General features: G+C 35.1%; 1 protein-coding gene across 2 annotated transcripts in view; it reads left to right on the top strand.

Moving 5' to 3' along the window:
• Nucleotides 1-6,118: 6,118 nt before the first annotated feature.
• LOC144973281 (ras-GEF domain-containing family member 1B-like) overlaps nt 6,119-10,000 on the top strand; it is a 105,524-nt gene continuing 101,642 nt past the window's right edge. Inside the window, exon 1 of one of the 2 annotated variants that reach the window (XM_078915536.1) lies at nt 6,119-6,410. The gene's annotated coding sequence lies outside the window, so the exon portion shown is untranslated. The remainder of the gene's footprint in view (nt 6,411-10,000) is intronic. The other variant, XM_078915537.1, reaches the window with a different exon arrangement.

Raw genomic sequence — 10,000 nt, 5'->3', positions numbered from 1 at the left:
CAAACGTATTTATTAAAATTGTTAGCGATTTGGCGACAGTCTTGGAAAAATCAGAAATCTTTCTTGAAGATATTTTCTCACGTTTATCAGACGTGATGCATTTACTTCACTGGTGATTATGGGTCTTATGCCTTTATCCAACTTTGTTCGTTGAAATATCATACTTTGTGGCCAAACTTTCTAAACCATATTTAGTTAGATATACCCTCTTTTGTTAAAGTGGAGTTCATGTTTATTTTACCAAAATTTGACAATGGATCTTACGTTTTACCACAAAGAGAGCTATAATAACGAAACGAAAGGTAGTCAACTAGGAGCCCAATTACCTTGTCATTACTGCTCTTTCGGAATGAAACAAGTTGGGTCTGTTGTTATATCCAGAGAATGAAATCACCCTTACATAAACGGTTCAAGTTAGTATTTAAATTGAAAAGAATGTGAGTAAAGAGCCTTGTCCAAGGACTCGACTATGCGCCGCTTAGAGCGGGTCTCGAACCCTTGACCTTCCGATTCGAAAATGAGAGTCATTCCATTCGTATCACTAGACCAAATAGCCGTACAATAATGAGAGGATGAGAGGATTCAACAAATTATTCAGTGGCAATTGTATACTTACACGTGGCTCTGGGTGGCTCAGCGGTACGGTCTTCGCTTCGTACCCGAAAGGTACCAAGTTCAACACCGGCCGCTGCGCTGTGTGGCCTTGAGCAAGTCACCTCGCCCTAGCTTACTTTGCGGCGCAGCTCTGCGGCTGTCGCCTGGTCATTCCAGTCTTTCATTGGAATAGACCCTAAATACAAATTTCCCCATGGGGATGAATAAAGGGAATTTCATTTTTTAAATTTATTTATATATTATGTTTTATGGCTTTAACTACAACGTTTTCACAGTCTAAGTAGTAACTTTACCGACATAATACGGCTTGGGAGGAATCGCTCACTTGTTCTGGTATTTTAAGCATCTTACCGGTCTAGCACGATCAAGGAATTTTAACAAGTCGTAAACTTTGCATTAGGGTATTTTGTTTTTTCATTTGTTTGTTCCTTTGTTTTTTGTTTGTTTGTTTTTGTTTTTGTTTTTTTTTGTTGTTTTTTTTTTTTTTTTTGTGTTTGTCTTTTTTTTCTTTTTTTTTTTTTCTTGATTTGGTTTTCTTTTCTTTTTTTTCTTTCTTTTTTTTTTTTTGTGTGTGGGGGGTTGTTTTTTGTTTGTTGTCTCGTGGATATTTCGCTTTATAAAAGTTCAAGTTTAAACTTATTGAATCCCGTCCTTGTTTTGACGCTATCTTTGAGCGTGATATCGTGAATTAAAAAACAAAGCAAAACAAACAGAATATAGCAGCTTCTTTTGCACGACTTGACAATTCTTGTGATTCTTGTTTCTAGAAGTAATATTAATAATGGTTTAAATTTTCAGCGAAACACGCGCGTGCCTCCCTCGTCTGTGGAACGGATTGGAATTAAGATGAAATTAAAATGAAAGTAGACGTGAGGAAAAGCATTGATGTCCTGATTACTGTTGTAATGTGTAAAAAAAACAGATTTCAAAAATAGTTTGGACAGACATCTCGTCCCCTAAATATCAATGACACTCATCTTTTTAAAGACCCTCACACTTTCGACTTATATATATATATATATATATATATATATATATATATATATATATATATATATATATATATATATATATATATATATCCTTCTGTTCCTTCCTCTTCCCCTCCTCCTTGCTCTCTCTCTCTCTCTCTCTCTCTCTCTCTCTCTCTCTCTCTCTCTCTCTCTCTCTCTCTCTCTCTTTCTCTCTTTATTTTTTTTTTGTCTATCCATCTATCTATATATCTCCATACCCTACCTACCAACATATCTTTCTATTTGATCTTTCTATCTAGCTGTCTATCAATCTCTGGAATGATTTTATGTGATCAGGAAAACTCATTCACCGTCCCCATCTCCGTTAAAAATATCTAAACAAGCCAAAAGGAAGACGAATAAACGTTAGAATCCAAACGCACCTTGATTTGTATGTGTGTGTGTGTGTGTGTGTGTGTGTGTGTTTGTGTGTGGTTGCGTGAGTGTGAATGAATGAATGTGTGTGTGTGTGTGTGTGTGTGTGTGTGTGTGATCATAGTTAAACGATTATTTACGCAGTAGAATTCGTTGAATTACCTGCCATTTAGTATCTCGATCTACGTCAATTTGTAAGTCGTAATCTTTTTTTTTTTTTTTTTTTTTTTTTTTTTTTGCGGTTGTTTTATTTTATTTTTTTTTTTTTTTTGCGGTTGTTTTTTTTTGTTTTTTTTTTTTGGTTGGTTTTTCTTTCGTTTTTGTTTTTAAATATATAGGACGGCGTTTGTTTGTTTTTTTTTTCTTTGTTGTTTGTTTGTTTTTGTTTTTTGTTGTTTTTTTTTTGTTTTGTTTTGTTTTTGTTTTTGTTTTTTTTTTGGGGGGGTGGGGGGGGGGGGGGGGGTTCAGAGTACGGTCAGTCTCTCGGGGCCTGGCCTAGAAGATGATATAATTTAAAAATTAAATTCTAAGTTAACACCTTCAGTGACCGTTTGAAATAATATTACGTTTCGTACACTCAATTTTCTCGATTCCCTTATTTAGATAATAATAATAACAATAATAAAATGTTTTTTTCTATACCGCTAAATGCCGAAGCCTCAAAGCGCTTTACAATAATATACTTATCAAACCATAAACACACTCATACCGAGCCAAACAGACACACACAACAGTCGCACACACTAACTTTGTAAGTTTCACAAAATGAAAAATGAAATTGACATTTAACAAGATGGAATCAAAAGATAAAACGAATAATTTACTCATCAAGAAGAAAATGCCTAGGATAAAAATTTCTGGAAAAGATGAGTTTTCAGATTTTTCTTAAAATATTCACCGCTGCCCGTGAGCCTTACTGACAAAGGAAGCAAGTTCCAAATGGTAGGTCCTGCTTTATAGAAAGAGATATCGCCGAAATCAGTAAGATTATGAAAGAAGACTTATTTTCTTCATCAAAAGAAGGGGAAAAAAAACATTTGTGCGGCTATGTGGTCTTGTAGTAGAACACTCGCTTTCGGATCGGAAGGTCCTTGATTCGAGCCTCGCTCGGCGCATAGTTGAGTCATTGGAAAAGGCTCTTTACTCACATTCTTTCACCGTACTCAGGGTGTAAAATGAGTACCTGTCGTTAACAGCGTTGTCTCCGTCGAAAAAAAATATAATATCGCATAACAGGCGTCATGTCTCGTTCTACATGTTACGTGTTGCTGTTTGTTAGTGACCCTTTGTAAAGCGCTTTGAGCACATTTAGTGGATCAATATATATATATATATATATATATATATATATATATATATATATATATATATATATATATATATATATTGCGCTATATAAAAGCTCACATTAATTATGGATAAGAAACACTACAATTGAATTTTATACGAAGTTGACCCCGAGGGTAATTGATGGCAAAATAAGAGTAGAAAACCTTTCGAGATACTTTCTACCCACGTGTCATTTATTTGCTTACAAGGAGCTCTTCAACCTATTGAACCCCGGGGTCCTCATAGGAACAAAAGGTTGTGTCAATAATATGTTTCGTCTTCAGAAGGGATGGGGGGATCCGTATTTTGAGTCGTTTTCACGCCTCTTTCAACAGGTGCGTAGTTTCATTCGTTTCAGTCAGCTTAAATTAAAGACATTTCAACAGAATATAGGTGGCGAAAGAGTTTTTAAAACACTTTGTTGTGATGAAAAGCTGTGTTTTTCTTTCTGAATTTACTCACTAATGTGTTATTGTTTGAAATAGTGTATGAGAATGAACACCGAAGGTAGAAATCGAGGGAAGTGGTAGAGTCTCAATTAAAAAATAAACCAACTCATTTATTATATTTTTTAAACAAATGAAACAATTATAGAAATATATAAATAGATCAACAAATGAATAAACACATAGATGAATAAATGAACGAATATTTAAATAAATGAATTTGTTTTCATTACATCTGCCTTCAATTTAATCAAAAGAGTAAGTTATCGGTCGTTATGCTAAACTACTGTTTATAGATAGAACGAAGTTGACGTCACTCAGGTCTTTGTTATTGTTTTTTGCCATCCACTTTTATGAGTAATTCTCACTAAACAGTATTAACCAGACTATAAACGTTTAAGGTTACACATAGTTTTGTGTGTTGGTCTGTTTTACTTCCGGATGGCAATGTTGTGAGCTTCTTAGCCAAGCGCACACTATCGAGAGTTAGTTATAGATAGTATGCAGATGACGTCACTCAGGCCTTTGTTATTGTTTTTGCCATCCGCGTTTGTGAGTTGTTCTCACTAAACTGTATTAACCAGACTATAAAAGTTCATGGTTACACAGAGTTTGTGTGTTGGTCCGTTATACTTCCGGATGGCAATGTTGTGAACTCCTTGGCCAAGCGCATTCTATCTATAAGCCAAGGAGTTCACAACATTGCCATCCGGAAGTATAACGGACCAACACACAAACTGTGTAACCATGAACTTTTATAGTCTGGTTAATACAGTTTAGTGAGAACAACTCACAAACGCGGATGGCAAAAACAATAACAAAGGTCTGAGTGACGTCATCTGCATACTATCTATATATTTTGTTATTCATTTGCCTTGTTTTTGAAGTTTGAGTGTAAGGTAATGTGAGCGTGTTATATATATATATATATATATATATATATATATATATATATATATATATATATATATGTGTGTGTGTGTGTGTGTGTGTGTGTGTGTGTGTGTCTTTGTTATTTCACCAGCTATACACGTGGAAAGAGAGAGAGAGAGAGAGAGAGAGAGAGAGAGAGAGAGAGAGAGAGAGAGAGAGAGAGAGAGAGAGAGAAGTTTGGAATTTTGTGAATGAGTGAATGATATAATATTATATTGTGTCAACTTGCTTTGTAGAAATAATGTTTTGCCAGCTGTTACAATCCCCATAGCATGGTCGTATTGAATCAACGACACCAAGTCCTTCCATTCATACTTTCATCAAGACACTCATTTATAATCACATTTTTTACTTTATAATACCATCACCACACCTAAGCCTACACGGTATAATATTGTCCCATTGTTAAAATGTGACTACTCGCCTAAAATGGTATTAAGTCGGGGTGAATCCGATGCTTATAATTGAATTTTAAGTTTAACTTAGCAAATTTGAGTTAAAATACATGCCTTCATTGAGAAAAGCGAAGTTTGTTTTTATTTAAAATATTGACTTTTATATAGCGCAATATCCACGAAACGTGCTCAAAGCGCGTTACCAACAACAATTTAATTATTAAATCAATCGACAATATCGCTTTTAAGTCAACGAGCAAGATAACGGTTTTTAAAATAAACAACAACAAAAATGAGTGTAGTCAGAGCCTTTTCTAACAACGCGATTGAATTTTAAATGGCTTTATTAGAAAAGTTCAAAATATTTCAGTACATATTGAACTGTTGTTTGATTATAATTTGTTGTTGTTGTTGATGTTATTGTTGTTGTTTTGTGTTGTTGTTGTTGTTGTTGCTATTGTTTGATGGATTTTTTACGTGCGTATGTCGATGTGTGAGAGTGAGTGTATTTATATTTGTATGGTTAAACAATTATTGCCTTTCCTATAATGTTGTGAAAATAGTAGCAATCACTGCTAACTTAAATAAACAATACTACATTTTACTCGTGCTTTGTTTGTTACGACTTCTAAAAATAGACACTCACTCACCCAAGAGAATATCGACGACAATTTCCAATCATATATTAATGACTTCAGTCCTTCATACGAAAGGAGCGGGGTATAAAGGGGTTGAGAAAGTTAATCGTGTGAGCACGCGACAGTTTCTCTTTGTCCGTCTCCGTCTTACCATCACAACTGAAGCAAGCTTTGACCTCGAAACCATCGGATTTCTATTGTTGGTTTATTTTGCCGCTCTATTTATGACTCACTGACGTAATTAATCCATCGATCCGCCTATTTTTAAACAAGAGGAAATTCCCCTATATTTTTCAATCGCGTAGCAGCAGCAGCAGCGACGTGTTAGTAGAAACGTTAGCCAATGAAATGCGAGTATTAAGTTTTTCACGTGCGTGCGTAGAAAGTTACTTTTGTTTGAAGGGTGTTTTATTTAACCTAAGGTTGTTTTGTGTTTTAAATCAGTTCGGGTAGAGATGAAACTGTGAGTGACGTTTTGAATTCAGAAATACCTGGAAAGGATTATTGTTTTCTGACAAGATATAAACTGACAACAGTATATAATACTACTGTACTGAATATTTTGCCAATTATGTTTAACAATTTTTATATCATATATATTATTTACTGATGTGTGCCATGAATGTCGGAATTATTTAGAAGACATAGAGCACAAAAGATTTTGAAGTAAGCTTGGTGAATCAATTGAAAACACTGCACATGTTTGCTCAGGAAATGTGTTATGTATACTTGTTTTGTTGTTATTGTTGTTGCTTTTTGTGAGGGTTTTGTGTAAGTATGCGTAGGTATGTGTGTGTATGTGTCTGTGTGTGTGTGTGTGTGTGTGTGTGTGTGCGTGTGTGCATATGATTAAACTTATAGCTTGTTTTTTAATTATTTTTTTTTCTTATTGGAGGATGGGGGAGGGGGTATGTTATAATTTATTCTTTGGGCCCATTGATCTAGATGTTTATACAGATAGATATTTCCATAAAACAGATTTTCTGCGTAATTGACTTTAAAAAGTATCTTATATTGTTTCACCAATCTGAGGCCCACCTACCACATAGGTCTACTGTATAATGTGTAATAAACCAATCTATTTCATATCGATCTCTTTCTACACATCAAATTATCCTTTGATTCTCAATCTGACTGCCTACTTATCTATTTACCTACAAGTCTACATTGATATTGCTATGCCTATTTAATCTCTCTAATATCAGTCGTTCTTTCCTGGTTGTTTACTGTCTTTCCTCCTTTCTAGTCAATTACCCCCCCCCCCCTTATTTTTTTTCTCTTACATCTGCAATAGCGCACTTACACTCACACTAACGAAGCACGTACTCACACACACTTACGCACACACATACACACACACACACGCAAACACAAAACATATACACGACAATAATTGATACATATGGAAAGTCTCCTCTCGGTAGCGTTTTTAGAAGTTTTGTTTGACGCTGTATCCTTCATAATAATCTCACGGAACAAGATCACCCAAAGAACACGTTTGTGTGTGAGCGTGTGTATGTTGGTTTTATTTGTTTGTTTTGTGTTGTTGTTTTTGTTTTGTTTTTTTTTTTGGTTCTTTTTGTGAGAAGGGAGGGGGGGTGGTGTTGTATTTGAACGAGAAGCTTAACCCTTACCACTGCCGTCTTTGCAATTTAAGGTCTTAGTTCTTACTCATTGCTGTCTTCTTTGCTAAATAGACCATAGTCAAATTTCCCTGTGGAATCATCAAAGTGATTTTTTAAAAACAAGAACATATTTATTTATTTACAGAGTGTGTTTTAATCCTAAAATGACGAGATCGGAATATTATCAATTATTTGTTTCTTCTGTTATGTATCTAATCCATTGCCTTCTTACAAGAAGATAATGATCTAATTTATAATAGTATAATAATGGAGTTATGGTCACTTGGCCGTAAAAACAAAGAACTTACTATAAATTATATATATTCTTCCTTGTTTACACTATTTGGGGTACAATCTCAACGCCATGTGGTGTAACAAAGAGTGGTTTATCCGAAAATAGGGTTTACAAATGAATAGCAGTCCTTCAAAGTCATCAGGCTCATATAGCTGGGGGTTTATCTCGGTTTCTATAGCGTGAAACGGACAAAAACAATTGCTCGCTACCCCTTTGGATAGATCGATAGTCTATCGCAAAGTACTTTCCGACAGTTCTATGTCTATTCAATCACAAGGGGAGCGTCTCAGAAAAATGTCTCGATTTCACCGAAGATCGATCTCGGTCCCTTTGTGTGTGAAACGAATTCTCTACCAACTGAGCTATCTGAACCCCTTCAAATTCATACATAATAATACAGTGTATGTATTTTGACTGACAGCGACTAAAACTGATCGCCACGTGAAGAGGTTGGGGAGATCAAAGTTCAAAGCTTCTTTCCGACTTTTGTCTGTATGTTGTGACTGACTGTATTACAATTTTACAAACACTGTCAAGCTGATAACCATGACAGCAAAACATTGAATGACACGACAATAGGCTACTTTATGATATGATTATTTTATTCCTATGACTAATAATTATTTATTTATACACTTCTCCATTTCGTGTAACATGCCAACGGTCTTGCTCGTTATTGATGCTCTGCGTTTAGCTAAAATACTCATAACATCCGCCAGCCGGATATAACGGACCAACAAACACACAACTATAGGTAACCTTGAACGTTTATAATCTGATTGATAGAATTTAGTGTGAACGAATCATTTAAAAACTGGCTGGCTAAAAATAATAACAAAGAGCAAAGTGACGGCAACTTCGATCCCTCTATAACCTTAACTGGGATAAGGTTCAGGGGATTCCGAGCTCGAAACGCTACCGATGGCCTATCCTATCGGTAAATCTTTAGGAAAGGGCTTTAACACTACAACTATGACCTTAACTGTAATAAGGTTCCGGGGATCCTGAGTTCGAACCTCTACCGGTGGGTCTATCCTATCGGTAAATCTTTGGGAATGGGCGATTTAGCCAAGTAGATAAGATAAACCACCTCTGCCCGGGAGATCCATATTCGAGCCCAGCTTAGACATCTTGGTGTTTTGTTGGGTTTCCCCCCTCCTTAAGCATTAAATTGAGTTGCTATAGTTCAGATTGAGGCTCTGCATTGCGGTTAACGCCTGAGTAATCTCGGTCTTTCCTCGAGATAGACCCTAAAAAGAAAAATGCCTTCCTCCCTGCGGAGGAAAAAGGTTTTATCATTTATTTTACTTTTATTTTATTTCATTTTATTTCATCTTTTTTTTCTGGATGTATCAAATACAACTCGCCCTTTCAGCATTATATTTGCAATTTTAGATATCAGGTTGATACAATTTATATCATAGAAACCAATTTGATAAAAATGAATACGTTTTCTCGAATTTTGAATAGTTTTAATTGTGAAAAAAAAAGAAAGATATATTGTCCTCCTACCAAATATCGCTATAGAAATAATCGAAAGCAGACCTTAGCTGAGAACATGGGGGTTTACCTGGTATTGATATATGACTTGTATAAAGGGAAAGGTGATAATTCTCTTTTACATGCTTTTCCATGTCTGCAGCATGGCTAGATAAGTCCATAATATTAGTTAATATTAGTGCTTGATTTACAGGCCTGATAACCGGATGCAATAATGTACTTGATTTTTAACAGTTGTAATGGATAGTTTTTATGCGTTGGTATAAGACGACGTGCACTTATTTGCAGGTCTAATAACCCAATTAATTTTGCGCTCATTATCATAATGGGACTCTCACAAAATGACGCAAAATATTACCCATTACAACAATGTTAGATTAGGCCAATAATTAAGTTCGGATGTCAGACCTACATATGTGTAAACGTCAGTTTGAGATTATTTCCATTACAACAATGAGCCATAATGATTTAAGGTAACAATTTACCTTACCAGACTTGCAAATAAGTACACGACTCTTTAAGGCAAAACAGAAGCAGTATTTGTTTTACTATTATCGTTTTTGTTTGGGGAAAGGGGGGGGGGGGGGTTCCTTTTTTAATTTAAATTGCACCTCTAGCTTTTGGTTTTAAATGATGTTACATCACTTGTTTTGTAGTTAGTAGATGCTACCCAGAATTAAAATGAACATATCAGTTGGTATTTAGAATTTTTCTTCTTTTTTTTTTTTTAGTTTAGTGTTGCAAACATTTCCCTTGATCTATATTTCATGATCTTCCCAGTTCGTTTTACTGGATTTTTATAGTGTGTGAAGGCGATGAACGTAGATGCCACTCTG

The sequence above is a fragment of the Berghia stephanieae genome, chromosome 5 (assembly GCF_034508935.2).
Source record: "Berghia stephanieae isolate SIO BIC M18660-M18661 chromosome 5, UCSD_Bste_1.3, whole genome shotgun sequence".
NCBI classification, from domain to species: domain Eukaryota; kingdom Metazoa; phylum Mollusca; class Gastropoda; order Nudibranchia; family Aeolidiidae; genus Berghia; species Berghia stephanieae.
The sequence above is the reverse complement of the archived record's forward strand: the minus strand, read 5'-3'. Positions and strand labels throughout refer to the sequence as shown.